Here is a 20,813-nt window from a genome sequence, read left to right on the forward strand (position 1 = left end):
GTTTAAATTGTATGTATAAGTTTGAAGAAGCAGTTTTAACAAGGAATGAATTATTAATGGTTGATGGTAATTTAAATATTGGTTAGATTCTAAAAAATTACCAATTCATTGCGTACTTCACTCAAAATAGCGCAAGATTTCCAAAATATTTTATTAGTTTGATAAGCTAGTCTGAGTTAAGTGTTGATATCGAAATTAAATTTCAAAAAAAGAAGAAAAAGAAAAGGAATAAAGAAATGAAAAGAAAAATAGAAAAAAGTAAAAGGATAAAAAAAACGAAAATTGCAATGAATTGTTTTATGATAATGTGTTAAAAATTACATTAAGACATAAAATGAATATTAAGGATATAAAATATCTAAACATAGACAACATTATTTCTAGAACAAATACTTTTATTCAATCAAAATATTTTATTTAAAACAGATAACTGGATAAAAAAGAAATGCTTGTTGGCAAAATAATTTCTTAGAAATATTTAACTCGCGAAATATTTGACATAAATGAAAGTACAGTTCCAATAATTTATCTTTTGAAAAGCTAGTTGTTAAACCATAATTACATTATATAACTACAAAGCAGAATTGGTTTTCTGTCAGAAGTCCGTTTTTATTAGTATAATTAATGGAGGATGTTGTTTAGTTTACCGCATGCGAAAAGACAAGGAAAAAAATGTTATAAGTAGGTTTATAAACAGTGGTGTGTTTTAAATGGCATTATTCGCAAGGAAATGAAACGGTAAACATAAATCACATAGCTCGGAGAACTTTCATTGAAACTCTGCAGAGTATGTTTAGTATATTATTTTTTTGTTACGAGAACGAAAGGAAATGCTCAGCTTTTTTCTTTCATTGTGGTATAAGGCATTATAAAACTGACTTTAGTTTTTGTGTAAAAAGCATTATTAATTACTGTTTTTTCATTTAAAAGTGCATATTTGTATCCATAAAATAAAATATGTTGAGGAAACTCTAAGTAATTTATCATCGTTTTTATTCTTTTTGTTAAAAATGACACTTTATATTAGCATATTAGTTAAGTTTACTTTAAATAATATCTAAAGCAATGAATAATAAGTGTTTTCTATCTGCAATTCAGCCAACTATTCAGCTTTTGCCTGTCAGAAGTTTTCAAAAAATTTTTTTTGTTTATTCAATTATGAAATAGAAATAGTTTGGTTCTGTGTTTCCTTATTATCTCAACCTTTCTTTGTTTACTCTTTCAATTTTTTCTTAATAATAAATGATGCTTTGCAAAAATAAGCATTTTACCGTTCATTTCTTATTTTTTCTACCAACCACTTTATCACTTTCATTTCAATTATTCATTTTTTATTCCTTTAAACATCCATTCCTCTTTCCTTATCAATTATTCTCATAATACAATAAAATTTTTATGCAGTGACGCATATCATTTGATTTACTAAGATTTCATTCGTTTACCTTTTAATTAGTCTCATTCAATCATTAATTCAAAGCAATGAAAAATGTGTTTCGCATGTGTTGCCCTCGATGAATAGATAACAAGTTACTCATCTTACAATTTTTTTTTCCATATTATAAATAAAAGAAATGTATAACTTTTTAAAAAACTGTGAATGTGCACAAATAATGAAGTTAAGAAGTCAGGTAATCATTTAGTTTTTATAAACGAGGCATAGAATAACAGTTTAGATAAAATGGTAAAAAATGATATTCATATGCTGACATACATCTCAGGAATCAGTCCACGTTCTAAAGACCACTAATGTTTTGATTATCAAGGTTTTTAGTATTTCTCATTTTCCTAACAAACGGGAAATCTTTCCATTGAATTCTTGTTATTTCATTCTCAGTTTATTTCAATATTTGCACTTATTTTATTCTACCAACCTTTTATCTTCCTCCCCCCCCCACTTTACTTCTTACGGGATGTATTACAGGATGTATCACATGTCTGTAATTAGTGACTTATTTCTATAACTAGCCACCTTCTGCACCCAGTTCCCTTGTCTTTAAAAATAATATAGGTGAAAAGAGCTGTCACTTTTCTAGACTTTTTACTCTATTATGCCTTACAAATCTACCAACCGGTTAGTATGGTGATTATAAAACTAAACTCAGTGGCACGACAGCCCATGGAGGGCCAAGGCCTGCTGTGCCCATCTCAGTTTTCTTGACCTTGGGCTTTGGGGTGCAGAAGCAGATGTTAAGGTCAGGTGGTCAGTCGAACGTGGTACCCTCAGCGTTTAGTTCCCAAGAAAACTTGGTACTCATTTATCGACCCACTAAAGGGATGAAAGGCTGAATCAACCTTGCATGTCCCGAGGATCGAACCCAGAACCTGATTAAAACATTAGAATATATTAATAGAAATAGGAACTGCTATTTTATCGTGATTAGTCCTCATTCCTAGAATACTAGAATAGAGAACTAGAATACTAGAATTCCTAGAATAGAGAAATTTGAAAAGTCTAATTTAGATTGTACAAAAAATGTTCTGTTACATTGTATGAGAAATTGAGGATAAATCTTTCCACCAAAATAAAGCGTAACTTTTCCAAGACCTTCTACCCTCCCGAGCTAGAAAAAATTGTTCTATTTATAACATATAGCTAGAAGATATTGCCGTATTTAGAAATTTTTTTTTATAACCATCGTTGAACAGCCGACCCAATTTTTTTGGTTTACGACTACTAATGTTTAACTCCGTAGCCTTGTAATTTTGAACCCAATCCAGAAAACAAGGGCCAAAAAATTTGCCTTCGTGGAAGACTTTTTGATGGAACAAACTCGCATTTGTGTTGCAGAGAAATTGGAGAAAAAAAACCTCCCATGGTTTGCCTGACTAGAAGGGGACTCTAACCCATGATCCATCAATCGTTGAGGATATTTTAAGTCAGCATTTGGCGCAAGTCAGATGCCGAATTCGTATCCAAAAGACATTGCTGGGATTCGAACCCGGTTCACCACATTGGGAGGCGAACCTGAGCCACCATAGCGCGTATTTGGAAATTGTTATATCACTGTCATTTGAACAACTGAATTATGTATTATCCTTTTTAAGAAATTAAAAATAAAAACAAGAGCATTAAAACTCCAGCCATAGTGTTAGTTCCACGAAAAACTCTAACAACCAAAAAAATTTCTTTAAAAATTTAATTTTAAATCTTAAAAGCCGGGTTTCAAAATGTAATATCCTTTGTCATAACTCATCCCTATGTGATAAATTACTACCTCTTTTGCTTACAAATTTTCACGACAAACATATTCTTTATCTAACTATGCTGATTAGCAGATTTTAGTATTTTATGCTGACAGATCATTACATAAAGAACAATCTTACATTGTTGAATAAATAATCTCAAGAAATTGAAGTGGTAAGATATTACTTGATTTAAAAAGTCCTCATCGTCTTCAGAAATATGAACAGTTTTAAATAAAATTCGATATGTTTCAACATTTCCATCTCGGTCACATCCGTTCATCTTGTTGCTTCGGAATCTTGTTTCATTAATATGAATGCCGATTCCTTTGTAAACTACATTAGTAACTCTACAACCCTCCATAGCGCGTGGAAATGCATTTTACCCTGATTACCCTTCTCAGCCGCGGTAATTTTTCTTGTTCTGCTTTTCATCTTTTTTCTCTCTCAGCTATGGTACTAGAAAAATAGTTTTGTTTCTCACCATTATTTTTTCGTTTTTCATTGACAACTTTGCATATTTTATTTAAAATCACATTTATTTCTTCACCTTAACATCTGCAATAGCATCACATTAGCATCTTGAAAATATTTGTTAAGCGCCTGAAACATCTCAACTTTTATTTCCAAATTGTATATTTTTGAAGCAAAAGATTTTTTTTTTAAATACGTAAAATCTTACATTGTATTCATGACTTTATACATGAAATTTAATTCAACTGAAGGAAAAAAAACTAGATTTTGATTCCAAAATTTGTGCATGAGGGATTTGTAATTTAAAAAGGCTGCACTTAATCAGAAGAATTTTAACTGGATACAAAAATACTTTAAACATCTTTCTATATACCCATTAATTAATTATCAAACTTCTAAGTCTGAAATTTCTACAATAGATTGTGCAAAGAGTATGTCTCGTTAATCTCTGCGAGCTTAAAGCACGAATTTGTGTAAGCACAAATGGGAAATATCTAACAAATGCTCTTAAGTAACAAAGGCTTTTCATTAATCTCTTTATAGGATCATAGAATCGTTCTATTTCAAGACATTAATCAGGATGAACATGAACATAGCACAATTTATCACTATGTGCCAAATTAAATTAGATTACTTTCAATAACCTCAATAAAAGTTAATGTCTAGTAGAAGCAAAATTTCAATTTCTACCTAAAAGGGATACCTAGCATTTGTTTAAGCCTATTTTAAATTCATTGTTAAGCGTTAATTGTCTTTTCATTTAGTTATTCAGCATTAAATATTATTTTGTTGAAAGCGTGCCTGCATTTTAAAGAATGATTTTTATTATAAAATAAGCTTAACGAATAAAATCTTTTTTTACGACTTTGTCTTAAAATTCGTAATATAATTCCTAATAAAAATTTCTGATTAAAATTTGTAGATTTTTAAAATGTTTATCTCAGAAACTTGTTTCGCAAATTAACTTGTGTTGAAACTTGTGCTGCAAATAAGTTTGTTAAAACTTTACCAATTTCATTAACTTCACAAATTCAAATTTCTAAACAGTATTAAATGCCTACAAATTAAACTAACATAATTAATTAAAGATACATTAGGTACTGTATTGAACGAGTGATTTAAATTATTAAAACTATTTTTATTAATCAATGTCAATTACATTTATATGATCAATGTCACATGAAGAAGAATCGACTAGTATACATAAAAATTCAAATAGGGAAAATATATGTTATATTTAAAGGATTTATGTACGAAACCGATAGCTAAATTCGTCTGCTTTTTATTTTGAAATATATACCAAGGAAACTGATGATTATTCGTCAACTATTGAAGCTCACAAGAGAATTCTTTTAAAGCATGTATTTTATTCACTTTTTGTTTTCCTGGCTCCATTATGCCAATTTGTGCCACCTGCTTTATCAACAATATTATAAACTACATCAATTATATAACTAATTGTCTTAAGACACGTAACTTTTTCATTAAATATTTTTCGAAAACATCATGAAGCTTATATATTTATTTTGAAAATAATCACTCTAACAATATTTGCAAACTTCAAACTTTATTCCATTTAAGAATTTATTAAATACATGAAGTTACTATATATAAAAACATATGTAATGGAACAAATTCATTTGATGGGGTAATTTTAAAATAGTTCATAATTTGTGTATTTATTAATAGTAGTTTAGATGCTTTCATATAAAGCTTTTAAGAAGGATTTAATGTTTTTCATTATTTTATGCCTCATAATTTCATAACAAAATAAAGTTAACGAATCTATTATGACTATTTCTAAGAAAGAACATTTTCTTTTTTGTAACTGGTAACAAACAACAACACATCGACTGAAAGGCACAATTAATTCTAATACTATTTTAATTTTTGCTTGAACATTATTCTAATACTATTTTAATTTTTGCATTGTTATATTCTGTGTGTAACCTTTTTCATGCTTATAAGCCAAGTAGGACGTTAACTAAAAATCTGTGAAAGTTAAACTAAAAATCTAAAATTCTCTGTATAAACCATGTATAAATTATTAAAAATACTAATTTGCTGCGTATTTTTCATTGCTTAAAACTACTTAATAGTAAACTAATTTAATGGTCAGTTCACTTTACTGCCAGAAATGGGCATTTAGCTATTATTTGTGGATAGAAGCATAAAGAATTATCAAATTAAAATACAAACTGCTGTTTTTATCATTAAAGATAAATTTTAATAATGTTTCAAATAAATGATAGAGAAAAAAAACTGCAGAAGGTTTGATTATGCATTTTTTTATTAAAAAAGGATATTAAGAAAGGAACTAGTTGAACTAGCAGAATTAATTAACAATTAGTTTTCACTTAAATTTTCAATGCAAATTCCATAACTTTAGCGGTTCAACAATACAAAAATTTTGCATCATCTAATTTAGATTAGACTGGATTATTTATTTTGACTTGGCTCATGATAGTTAAGGCACTTAACTCCAATTTTGGAGTATCGGAGCTTTATGTTCAATGGTGACTTGAAGCTTACTCGACATCAGATCACTGCTTACCAGTTAATTGGAAGCAATGGCAACCATATACACGTATTTATTAGGGAAAGGAAAATAACGAGTGTGAACAAACAGTGCTAAAAACTATGTATGGCAAAAAAAAACAAATTTAAAAAGTATACGAGAAAAAAATTAGAAAAAAATGGTCACTAAGGAGCATCAAAATCAAAAGGTTTATGCTTATCAGAATACGATAAGTCTTCTATGAAGTTTCTGAATAATATAGATAAATCAGAAGGCAGTGTAAGGTTGGTTTTAATGTCAGCTACAACCTCTATCACCAAGGTTTATAAATCATTAGCAAATAAACCATGCATGCCTAAAACATTGTTAAATTTAACTAAGCTTGTTTAGAAGCTATGAAGTTCACATTAAGCTTGAACAAACAATCCTTTTATATCGAGATTGAATCTACCTTTACAAAACAAGGCTGGAAATACTTTCTAAAATCGAAAATGAATCATCATTCCTAAATTCGTCATCTTCATTCGTTCTCAAATCGAGGACAAATCCACTTTCTTAAGGTTCACTTTTGATTTTATGGTCATCACTGATACAAGATCAATATTTGAACAGACTTTTATATATTTTAAACACTTTAAAAATAAAAGTTGACCTAATCCTAACGTTTTCAACACAAACAAATCATTACTTTTAAGAGCCAGGACTGGCTAGAATGAAAGAAAATGCAAAACAAGGTTTACAATAAAAGCTAAGAAAGGAGAATTTTTTTGTAAAGTATTTTGCATGCTTTTTAGTCAATAGTTAAGGAAACAAGTTTGGCATACTAATATGTATACTAAAATTAAAAAATGCAATTAATCAACCTTTATATGCCAACCAAATAAAAATACAGTGTTAACCGCCAGGTTGTCTGCTATCAGGAGATATTTCAACGATAACATTTTAATAAAAAAAAAATTACAATTTCTTCGGATAAATGATAAAATAATACATGATAATGTATATTCGGTTCAGTTATATACTATTTTCCCATTTTAGAAATAATAAAATTTTTCAAACACATGTTAGGATATTTAAAATCTACATTAATATAAAAAGAAACATTTACTTCTACGTGTAACGTAGCCTTTCACTTCTTAAAGTTCCACCAATGATATATATCATGCCATGCATCATGATGGCTTATGAAACATGTTTCATATCCTTTAATACTTCAAGGCATCATAGAATGTTCGAAAAGCGAAGAAAAATGATAAAATTCTTGGATTTTATTCCTTTCGAAATAACGACATGGTATTTTGCTGAAACTCATAAATCCCAGTTGGCGAAGGCATCGTTACTGTTAGTTCGGGGGGGGATGTGAAAGATATTTCCTCAAGAATATTATTATTATTATTTTTGTAATAATATATTTAGAACATATTTTAGCTGTATAAACTATATATTTAACTATTTCTAGAAAAACTGTTTTCTTTAACAAAATTAAGTATTATTAAGTATTTGATACATATTTGGAAATGTTAAGATTTTGCAGTAATTCTATTCAGTTATTTTGCCTTCATTTATTTGCTGTAAAATAATGTTATCCGATATTTGCTTTTATAATATCTAGTAAGAGCTGTTAGGTGTGAATTACTTACATAATATTTTAAATTTAAATATCGAGATGATTTTATTAAACGTTCAATATCAATTTTATGAGGACGTGAAAAGTTTCACTCCTGTTCAATTTGTTCAATTGAAAATAATGTATCAAGAAGTGTTTACTTTTATAAATAATTTTCGAAATTACTTAGTTGATTACCGTGTATAAATGAGATTTGAAACAGTTATAGCAATTGACATTATATGATTGAAAACGAATTCGTATAGGAAAGACTGTGTTAAATGTTAAAAAAACAAAAAAACAAAAAAAAGCAGCAAACATTATCAAATGAAAAACAACTGAGTTATACATTCTTTTGAGTTTATTAAGAGAGTTTGCATCGCAATACGCATTAAATATTGAATATTTTATAGAAAATGAGAATTACTGAAATTAAATTCTAGCTTTAAAAAAACGATTTGAAAACTACTCATCTATATTAGAGAAAAAGATATTTTATCTTAAAAATATTTTTTAACAAACTCCGTACTTCTACTTTAGAAATTAGTTTTTAATCCTATATATTGATAATATACTTTACTTTTAATAAAAAAGGTACATATGCAGTACAGTTATTTATATAAAAAATAATAAAATTAAAGCAAGATGCAATTAAACTAATGCATGAAACCATTTCCTAATCCTTCCTAAAGTTCATTTAATAATTAATTAGCATAAAAAATGTGTTATGCACTTATATATAGATTTCTATAAATAGCGCAGATAATAAATTAGAAAGCGTAAAATTTCACATGAGTTATTTTCAATTTAAAATAGTCAGATTTTTTAATTAATGTATTTATAAAAATTTTTAAATTTCAAACATTTAATTTTTCAATTTTGTGTATTTTATTGCCAAAATTACGAAGGAATATTTTTAAAAGATAAAGATAAAAATACACAAGAGCAAATTCGTATTTAGGCATTTAATTGAATCATAAAGTTCTAAATATATTTATTTCAAAAATAAAAAGTGATTCGAACAAACATTAAACATTTATTTTCCAATTAAATCTTAGAAACATGACTTAAAATTCTATGCATAACAGACTTGAATTTCAGTTCAAATTTCTAGTAAATAAAAAATCGATATATATTTTTTTTAATTGAAAATTATTGTATTCTCTTCTGTAATCACTTCATGGTTTTTTATTTTAATTAAATCATTTCAATTCAGTTATCTAATAGTAATTATAATTTTATTTTTAAGTTATTTTAAAATTAGCTTTTGAAAGGTAATAATGAGTGTTTCAGTTCATGCAAAAATAAAGAAAAATATTTTGCATTAGTACAGGATGGAAAAAAATTAACATACCTCACATGTTTTGCATAACCTATGTATTACTTCACGTTTCACTTAAACGTTTCAGGAAGAGGAAAAATTCAAGCTGAGTAAAAATATAAGTTCATAAAGTTAGTATATAAGTTCATAAGTAAATATAAGTTCAAGATGAGTAAAAGTTCATAAAAATCCATCAAACCTAAATTCGTGATATTTTACTTAGAGTCAAAACCTTTCTGTTACAAAGCACAATATTTTCTCAATTTCTATTTATTTATTTTCTGAAAACGTTTTTCCTACAAAGATTCAAAAAAGTTATAAATACTGGGCCGCGAGTCCTGTATACAAAATGTTGTCATTGCAAATATGTAAACATAAAATTCATCGTATAAAAAATTATTCTACGTTGGGCCCTGGCTGCTTGGCTGGTAAGGAGTTGGGTTCATGTCGAAGATGTCGTGAGTTCGATCCTCACCGGTCAAGGACTTCTCGCGTTGTAAATGGTGACTGGTTCACCTTAAATCTGTCAGGTCACAAGGTTCTACATGATCCCATAACAATTCAATGCCTGGGGATGCTTAATTGGAGATTTATAGTTTACCGATTCAGGTTAAACGGTCCCTGATCTGTGGATGAATAAATGGATCCTATGGTCCACCCTATAAACGGGCTGTGACGTGCGTGTGGCTGAAGTCGCATTTTTGACCATGGATGGAGCCACTTAAAGACAAGAAATGTACCCTCTACCTAAAATTCGCCTGGTATCGACAAGCAGCCTTGCTGATGTTTAGCAAGTAGCATTAGAAACAACAACATTATTCTATGTGTATATTACATGCAATATGTTTACATTTTCTTCGAGACATTGTTCATAATTCTAGGAGGTTCCGCCTCCTACTGGACAGCTCATTTCACTCGCCAGTCCTCTTTGTGACTTCTCAATCATTTTTGTGTTTTTCATCTTAAAATTTGATATTTCCAAAAATATATACTGTTTATAAAATATTTAATTATTAAAATTACATGTAAAAATATTTTGTTAATACGTTCATCATAGCAAGATGAACAATTACTAGGATTGAAAAATAATAACTGTACTTGAAATAGCCTTATAGAAAATTAAAAGAAAATCTAGTAAATATTTCAGTTACATTTTTATTTATTTTTCAAAAAATAGCAAAATTAGTACGATCACGAACTGGTTTAAATCAATTTGTTTTTATTGTTAATAACACCCCATTGTATCATATAAACTGTTTTTGAACCAAGAATTTTTAAATAAATCTTGCATAAAAAAACATTATAAAATTAAAAGGCGAATATAAGAATAAATAATTTTAGACAAACCGGAAAAGTAGTAAATAAAATAAAGACATATTTATTTTGCCTTTAAGATTACAGATGCATATTAAATTAAACCATTATATTATATTAAGTTATAATCTTATCTATATCTTAGTTATAATCTTATCTAGTTATTTATCTTAGTTTATTATCTAAGTTATAATTTTATCTAGGTTTTTTTAATATTTTAATCATAAAATTCAGATTTATTTTTCTAAAAGTATTTTTACAGCAAATTTAATTTCATTTTAGAATTAAAACAATAAAAGTATTGAAAAACCAGATCAACGGCACTTAGAAAAAGTTTAAATTTTGTTTGAACATTTTAAAACTGATAGAAAATGTTTTAATCACTAAGGATATTACATTAACTATTCATTTAGCAAAAAAAATATTTCTTATAGAGCTAGTTCATGTTTTTAAAAAGACTTAAGGGTAATTTGTTAATCTAAAAAAACTGAAAATTAATTATCTTTTATACTATTTTCTCTAATAATAGTGAGGTTCTTAGGCTATTTTATCAGCACCTATTTTTTTAAATTATTTACTTGTTTTGCCTTTAGCAAATTTCGGGAAACAAAAGCTATTTGGATGCGTAAATATCTTAAAAGACCGTTTGTTCATTGTAAATGTTCAACCAATTTTCTATTTTTCATATTCTAAAACATTATCCTCAATATAAAGCTCATTAAGGAGTCCATGCTGACGAAAGTTTTTATTTTCTGCTACATGGTTTACTGATTTTTTTCGCTTAATTTTTTTATGGGGGATCATTAAAGAGAAGATTTATATTTCTTGCTTAAGATTTGAAGAAATTTAATATTATAAACAGAACCCTGAAGGAACGGAAAATTTTCCTTTTTCGCACCATAGAATGCAGTTTTATCATAAATAAATGTTTTTCAAAATTTTTCGCATCGCATTTATAAAAAATTTATGTTGTGATTAAATAAAAATAAAGTTTCATTTCAAATGCTTAGGAAATTATTTTTTATGAATGCTTCAAAATATGTTGTCGGCTTTTGTTTAATAATAATAATAATAACAATAATAACGGTTTCTCTTTCAATACACTTATAAAAAAACTACATAAAAAACGCAGTACGTGGGCTTAAATTGAATGTGAATATGCAAAAAAAAAAAAAACAAGCACAATATATATTTTTTCCTGAGATCATTAAAACATATTCTATTGAATGATATTAAGTCAGGCATTTTCGACTACATCACCATAAATACATCACTTTAGTTTCATCACTACAATAATAGTGGGAGACAAATTTCTTTTTACAGTTATACAAATATTTCAAATAAGAATATTTCAAATAGGAATATTTCAAATAAGAATATTTCAAATAAGAATATTTCAAATAAAAATATTTCAAATAAAAATATTTCAAATAAAAATATTTCAAATAAGAATATCCAAATAAGAATATTTCAAATCAGTATATTTCAAATAAAGAAATTTCAAATAAGGAAATTTCAAATAGGAAAACTTGAAATACGAAATGACTTTGACTTCGAAAGCGAAAGATTTTTTTAAATGTCATTTTTTGTCGAAATGCAGAAATTTTACAACGTTATATGCAACAGGGTCAGGAATTGTTGCTACATATATTCCTAAGAGTTAAGGCACATCATCAGGATTAAAATTATATAGCAACCCATCCCCGAAACATCGTTGTACGCCGATAGAGATGTTTCCCCTATTGTGATCTGTTCAGAAGCACACGAAAAAGCATTTTGTAATAAGGAAGCACATCTAGTTGTACATGGTGATATTTATAGGCATGGGTACCGATATAATTTTAATCCCAATGATGTGCCCCATTTCTCCTGGTTGTTTGTCGCAACATTTTTATGACCCATTTCATATACGTTTTCAGACTTGTACATTTTCAATAAAAAAATAGACTGAAAATAACATTAAGAAAAACTGAGACATAAGGAGATAAGCAGCTGATTACAGATTTTAAATCAGCCACGCGGGCAAGCCTGCTTAGTGAAACCGAGCAAATTTAAGGCAGACTGTGCGTTTCTTGTTTTACAGTGGCGCCATCTATGGTCAAGAATTCAACTTCTGCCACACCATACGTCGCACCCATTTATAGGGCGGACCTATTCATACATTCATTCATTCATCCACAGATCGTAATTTTGACCTGAATCAGAGAACGTTCGATCTCCAATCCAGTATCCCCAGAGGTATTGCTTTGTTATGGGAACATGGAGGACTTTGGCTTCAGATTTACGTGCATCAGTCAATTTACTACACGGGAAGACTTCGGCCGGCGGCGGGGTTCGAAATCTAACCTCGTGTAACAGAAAACAAATAATTGTTCCAAAGTGTGATCTTATTGTTGGATAAAATTATTGCGAAACTTATTTTGACTCAAATGTTTTACATGAAGTAATCTTTTACAGCTTATTGAGAATAACGCGAAAAAAAACATTTTGAAAGGAGAAAAATAATTTACGAGTTTTTTAGTCTGTCTAGTTTAATAAATATTGTAAGCTATGGTACGCTATAAAAATTTCCTTTCTTCCTGCTGAAAAAAATCCAATTAATGGAAGTATTCAAATGTAAGAATCGAGACTAGCTACTATTACTTTGTTTATTTCTTATTTTCATTAAAAAAAATACAATGACATAAAAAATAAATTTTAGTATAACATGTATCGATTTAAATCTATTCAAAAACACTCACTTTTTAAATTTAAAAGTATCAAAAGAAACCGATAGTGGTGATCTATATCACGGTTAAAAAACTTTACAACCATTTTTTGCGAAAAAAAAATCTATGCTTCTTAGGACTTATTCAAATTCAAAATTTTTAAAATGCATCGTTTGAAGCAGAAAAAAAAATTCTTAGAACTGCAAGACTTATTTAGTTTTTGTATAACCGTGAATTTAATTTTTATACATTCTTAGAATTTATTCAAACAAGAAATTTAAAAAAAAACATTGTTTGTCACAGATAAAAAATTTATTAATTGGGATTGATAGATTTATTTAGTTTTTATAAAATCATTAAAGTAGTTTTTTAAAACGAATGCAGTTTCTTTTTGCAGATTTTCTTGCAAAATAATTCATTAATACTTTTTAGAATTGCGTCGAAAAAAATGCATAGAAAACTTAATCAATAATAAGTCACAAAACTGTATTTTTTACTCGCTTCTAATACAAATTTGTTTTTCATCTTCACTGAATATTCAGTTTTCATCTGAAAAGCAAGTGTCTGTAGGATTTGTCTTACTCAGTAAAAATGAATACATTTTTTTTAACTCAATGTATTCATTCATTTTCTGAGTACTCTTGATCTTAAATTTAAATGAACTTGTTCGCAAAAAATTCTATTTTCTTAATATAAAACAAAAAAGCAAAGATCAGATATGCAAATACGATTTTTTTTAATTAAAAAGCTGAAGAAAACTGAATGATGATATTGTTTTATTTCTTCATAAATCAAACAATCCTTCATAATTGATTTACTAATGATAAAAGCTTGTTTTTTTTTAACTTTTGATTTCCTTTAGAAAATGTATTTATGGTAGTTGAACAGATTCAATTACTAAAGCACTTTAAGTTAGTGGTACGCAATAGCCTCCAGAAAGAAATTAGAAGTAAAGGTAAGACAAGTATGCAATTTCAAAAACAACTCTTTTTACATATCTTGACTGAAAACAACATGATGAGCTGGTGTTATGAAAGGGCAGAAATAAACAACCGGTAGCATTTTATTAGTAGTAAAAAATGCATTAGATGTTGATGGATACGTCTGCAAATGCATTTTAAAATCAATTGAGTTCGCATAACAATATATATTTCATTTCAATAAAATTATTTTTTGTTTTTTAGCAATCAATTTTATATCGTTTTTTATGATTAATTGAAAAATAAATGACTATAATTCAGGTTTTGTTATCATTTAATTTTGTACTCGAAATATTTTACTAGATTGTAGAATAATTTTGCATTTTCAAGAAATATACACTAATATCAATATCAAATTTTTTTATGAGTAGAATTATTGAAAATATTAAAATTGATACTTCCTTTTGAAGCGCAAAATTTACAGAAACGGAAGCATTCTAATAAACTCCGGATCAAATTACGGCTACTGTGGGTGCGTCATCTGTAAAATCCATTTTACACTATAATCAATTTTTACTGTAAAAGCAATTTTTACCTTAAAATGTTGTTACCGTAATTTTAACAGTAATATTCCTTTAATAAGATTACATAATAGATTTTACGATAATTATTTCTGTAAAAATATCGTTACACCAGATTATTTGTTCCGGAAAATGGATCTTACGGTAAATAGTACTGGCACCCTGAGTACCAAAATGTTTGACCGTAATTTGATCAGGATTTTTTTAGAATGCACATGTATTAAAAAATACATTTCTGAAAAAATATCTTATGCGTATTCGTAGACATTAAAATGACATTGAATCCCGCATAAAATAATTATATGGGAATATGTTTACTGTGGAATGGGCAGAAAGATGAATATTATGTACAGAAGAATTTATCAAATATTCAATTACAAAAAAATTCAAAATTTATGAAATATAATGTATCAATATCTATTTATGTGAGATAACCATTTGATACGATATCCATTTCCGTGAAATTTCTTTTATACGGAGAAACAAGTTTGATAAAAATTACCGTACTGTTTGGTAATGATATTTCTAGTTAAAAAAACATCATTTAAAAGAACCGAAATATATAGTATTAAATACTTTTAGCCAATCAATAACTTTTAACCGATTCAAACCAATCATTTCGGTAATTTTTCCTTTCATAGGGTAACCCTTTACGGAAATTACAGTTTTTAAAATTATAGTTCATATCACACATTTAGTTAAAAATGTAAAATTGAAAGTAAATTTAACCGAATAAATAATTATTATGCCACGTTCAAAGGTATTACGATAAAATTACTACATTTTCATTCATTTACCAAATTTTATAACATATTTTGAAACTATATTTTACAGTTAATTTTACCAAAATCACTACCAAAGCGTTTCGCTCTAAACTACCTTGCTTTTTGGTGTTCCCATCGAGCCAGAAATATTATAAATTTTACCATATTTTGGTAGTTTTAATTATACTTTTGTTTCAGTGTAGAAAGTATTTATCTATATAATATTACTTTTTGTGATATATCGTGTAAACACATTCTAGTGCAATAGGGATCAAGTGCCTTTATAAATACCATTATCATAAATTTATAAATACAAAATAATTCAAATGCAATAAAAAGTGCTGTGATACGTCTGTTCAGAGTCGTATCGTTAATTGAAATGAAAAGCACAAATCTCATGCAATATTGGTACTGTCTGACTATCACGGGACAAACTCTCACGTTGTTGAAGGCCAAAGGGCTTACATTTTAATTGCCAAACAGTACTTAATGTACCCTTGAAACTAATTCATTTCATGAAACTGTAATACCGATTACATAATATACTAAGAATAATAATAACAGCGTCTAGCATAGCTTTTAGTTTTTAACAATAATGCTATGAAGAATTTCACTACTGTTTTCTATAATGAAAAACGTAAAATAACAATATTAAAACTTTAATGGGTATGGGACTACGAGGAATACATATTTAAATTGAATATATGAAACATTAAATAAATCTTTCATGTCAGAAACTACAAACTACTTCTCTTAATGTTCTTCTAATTGTAAAGACATATTCAGAGGAGTCGGGAGATAATAGCCATACATAGAGATGGACAAACATAGCCACAATCATCGGCATTTGCTTCTACAAAATAGATCCAAGAGAATATTAATAACCTCTAGATCTTTAGTCCTCCCATACAATATGAACCATTCCGAATGTCCGTACGAACAATGCTTACTGTGTTCTTAATGTTAGCTATACATTTATAATATGTATGGCATAAGGACAATGCGGAAAATATACTAATACTTTTATTAATGAAGCGAAATATTTTTAAAATGTTCTAAAATTAGTCAAACTCAGTTTTAGAATTAAAAAAACAGTAAAATTCTGAAAATTTTAATTATTTAAATTGTGAAAATTTTAGGAGATAATTTATAGAAAATGTGAACAATGCTTACGCTGTTTTTATTGTTAGCTATACATTTATGACATGTATGACATAAGGACATGGCGGAAAATATGCTAATACTTTTATTAATGAAGCAAAATATTTTTAAAATGTTCTAAAATTAGTGTCACTCTGTTTTAGAATTAAAAAAAACAGTAAAAATTTGAAAATTTTAATTATTTAAATTGTGAAAATTTTAGGAGGTAATTATAGAAAATGTGAACAAGGCTTACGCAGTTTTTATTGTTTGCTATACATTTATGACATGTATGACATAAGGACATGGCGGAAAATATGCTAATACTTTTATTAATGAAGCGAAATATTTTTAAAATGTTCTAAAATTAGTGAAACTCAATTTTAGAATTAAAAAAAACAGTAAACTTTTGAAAATTTTAATTATTTAAGTTGTGAAAATTTTTGGAGATAGCTATAGAAAATTACATTTTCTTTGTTAATCCGCAAGATATTTTTAATGACTAAAAAACATGTTTTTAATTTGGAAGATTATTATTAACAGCTATAAGGCGCAAAATCATAACTTTGACAGAAAAAATTGAACAATGTTGATAAAATTTGTTTCACATCATTGAGAATTCTAGCTACAAAACAGCATCAAAGATAATTAAACTCCTAGTCAGCACCAAATTGTGTTCCTTTCCTTCTTGTATTGTAAAAACGCAATTCTTTTCGTGACTTGTCATTGTTCACAGTCATTTCTTTTAATATAATTTTTTATAAGCATTTCCCATAAGCTATCGTATTCGTCATACTCACAGAAAGTTATCTTCAGTGTTGACTCGAGACCCTCGTATAAATACTACGAATATCTATGGATATCTCTCCCATACAATAGCCTCATACATTGTAAAAATTTCCGGAAGAAATTACCCCGCAGTGCAGCAGTCTTAAAATCCCTTTTAACGTAAAATTTTTTTCCCCAGCATTTTTCGCTGAAAAATTTATTTAATTACAGTGTTTTGGTGACTTTACTGTAAAACTTACGTTACATCATGTACTTGGTTCCGGTAAATTTCATGGTAGAAGCGTATTTTATGGTAAAAATTATTGATAGCGAGAGTGCCGTAATTTGACAAGTAATTGTTTTAAAGTAAACATCGAATTCCGTTTGACCGTTTTTCTTTATTAAAAACCATGTACATTATTCCTATCATTGATTTACATTTAAAATTAAATCTGCCGAATAAATTTTCTCCCCAAATAGGAAATCTTTCAATTTACTGAAAGTACAAAATAAATTTATGAACATCCTGATTAGCTTTTCTTCAAAAAAATCTCTCCTATCTTTCGTTTAATAAAAAAAAACATAATTCAATGAGTTTTTCACTCAAAAAGGGAACTGTTAACGATATTTTACCTTATTTTGGAGGGATTAAGCAATTTTTCACAGTTCTGGCAAAAACACATCAGTAAATATTAAAAGACGAATATAACATTTCATAAAATTTTATAAATTACAACTTTTCTAGAAAAAATATACTCCAGTTTGATCCTTGAATCATCATGATTATTTAAATGTCAGAAAGTTTCCATAGCAATTAAATTATGAATTAATAATTGCCTTTTTTCCTGCACTTAAATTTTATGCATATTTCATTGAACAAAAAATATACCTTACAAATTTAGAAAATATTATTGCATAAGAATTGCAACCTAAATATTCACTAGTCTGGAATTTCAACAAAAAAAAATTATAATAATAACAATAAAATTTATAACTCTTTTTATCATTTTTATTTCAGAAAGCTTTTATCACGTTTAATCAGTAAATGAAGAATTGCTTTTTTTTTCTTCTCATAAATTTTATGATTTTTTTATAAAACAAAACTTTTCAATAAAAATTTAGTAAATATGTCGTTATAAGAATTACAGCCAAAATAAACACTGATTTTGAAGTTCAAAAAAAGAATACGAATTATAATAAAAAGTAATTTTTTTTAAAATCATTCTTATTTAAGAAAATTTTCCTCACATTTAATTTCAAAATTGACAAAAACGCTTTTTTAACTGTACATAAATTTCATGAATATTTCATACAATAAAAAATGTACCATAAAAAAATTGAGAAAAGATACATTTCCAAGAATTACGAATAAATATTCTCTGGTCTTGAATTTGAAGAAGAAAAAAAATATGAGAAGTAAAAATCTTTTAATCATTCTTATATAGCAATAAAGGAAGCGAAGGAAATAAAAATAAAAATATGACCACTAAAGCCGACGTCTTCAGGGAGTACCGACCCCGGTAGCCATAAAATAGAACCTTTTCTATTGAGGGAGAAGCAAATGCGTAAAGCCCTCAGTGTCTCAAAAGGAAAGGTTTTGTTTTATGGCTACCGGAGTCGGTACTCCCTGAAGACGTCGGCTTTGGTGGTCATATTTTTATTTCTATTTCCTTCGTTTCCTTTATTGCTACATTTATCCTTTTTTGAAATTTCTGCTGCTTTTAAGCACGTTTTCTTTCAAAAAAGTTTTAACTATTTAGAATTTTAAAAAATTTTTGTTTTCTTTTAGTATTGATCATTCTTATTTATCCAAGCTCATCTACGATACGAAACGAATTAAATCAAATCAGAATATTTAACCAAGAGGTATTTTCCAATTCCAATACAATGTATAGTGTTAAAATGAAACTTTAGTGTCATGGCAAAAGCTCCAATTTCGTTCAAAGAAGTTTAATTTAACGATGGATGAGAAGATTGTCTTTTATAAGGAATTGAATCCTCAAAATGTAATTTATTTGTTCGTAATTCTAACTTCCAAAAAGTGATAGTTCCATTTGCAGTTGCTTTTTTTCTACGAAATAAATGGGATTTCCGAGAAATAAGAGTGACTTTTTAAACCGTAATTTTCTATCAAAACAACAAATCCTAACCAATGAGTATTACTTCGCCTACAGAGCTATTATTAGAAATGTCCCTTTTTTTACGTTGATAGAGTTCATAAAAGAAAAAATGATGATTTCACTTGTATTTTTTTTTTTGAAGTTTAAAAACAGAAATCATATTTATATGATTCAATATAATCCAATTATAACCTAAAATTATTTTTTAAATCGGAATGTAACGTAATAAAATTTTATTTAATGATTTTTAAATTAGCTACGTTTTTAAATATAGTTAAATAAATGTTTCGCCTTTTCGTACTTTAACGTCGTTTAGAACAATGAATTCACTGGAAAAAGTTATTAGTGACAAACGTTGTTTTCACTAAATACAACAAAGCATTGAAAATTGTGTAATTTTAGTTCAGGTTTCTAATAAAAGTATTTAATATCCAGCATCTAATGAAAAGATTAAATGAAATAAAAGAGAAAATAATAAAAGAAAATGGATTATGCTAAAAAGTAGCAGCTGGTTAATGTACGAAATCTAAGAAGTTAATTTAATTGTATTTCGTGTTCTTATTTATTCTGCAACTAAAACAGAAATAGAAACATCTGCCTTTTCGACAAGATACTTCATTTTCCAGAACATTTTATTTTCATTAGTAACGTGGGTAACAAAGAGGTTGTTCAATTTATTTGAATCGAACAAAAATTTCATTGTGGTAATAGAGTAATGTGTCTTTGTTGAAATTCAATCAACTAATTTAATAATTCTAACAACTAATTTAATAATTCATTCAACCAAATATGTGATCTCGCACAGCAACAAGCATTGTATACTTTTCAATTTGATTAAAAATATCAAGAAATCGGCTTTACAGATGCAGATTGAAAAATTTTCGATTCCTGTTTCTCAGGCTGTTACACTGTAAAAATTGGACGCTTACATCTCACGAAACGTTCCTCGTTTTGACGAAGCCCTTTCCTAGTAAACGCTCCGAGTGAACATTTCGTCAAAATGACAAAATAGCTATCGTCCCTCATTCAAGGAAATGGATTTCACCAAGAGTAAGGGAGGGTGTGGTGGCTAAGGGGACAGAGCATTCGCCTTCTAATGAGGTGAAGTGAGTTCGAGTCCCACCGATGGCTGGTTGATTCGAATCTTTAACCCGGCTCGCACCTACCACAATGCTGACGTAAAATTAACTCATGATCCGTCTACCACAGAGGATGAGTCCCCTTACCGTCTGGCTGACCGAGGGAGATTTTCGTAGTTTTCCTAATCATGCAGCTTAAATGAGGGTTATGTTCATCAAAAGGTTCTTCATGAAGGCAAAGTTCTCCTTATACATAATCCAGAAGTTCCCTTGTCTTCTGAATTGGGTTAAAAATTACAAGGTTATGGAGGTGAGCA

The 20,813-nt window shown here is 27.8% G+C and overlaps 1 long non-coding RNA gene across 2 annotated transcripts in view; it reads right to left on the minus strand.

Annotated features, from left to right (window-relative positions):
- LOC107453683 (uncharacterized) overlaps positions 1-20,813 on the minus strand; it is a 191,067-nt gene that overhangs the window by 59,011 nt on the left and 111,243 nt on the right. For both annotated transcript variants that reach the window (XR_015431427.1, XR_015431428.1), the window contains exon 3: positions 9,136-9,208. This is a non-coding gene — a long non-coding RNA (uncharacterized LOC107453683). The remainder of the gene's footprint in view (positions 1-9,135; positions 9,209-20,813) is intronic.

Source organism: Parasteatoda tepidariorum, chromosome 2 (genome assembly GCF_982258835.1).
Source record: "Parasteatoda tepidariorum strain Cologne lab strain chromosome 2, Ptep-v5.0, whole genome shotgun sequence".
NCBI lineage: Eukaryota > Metazoa > Arthropoda > Arachnida > Araneae > Theridiidae > Parasteatoda > Parasteatoda tepidariorum.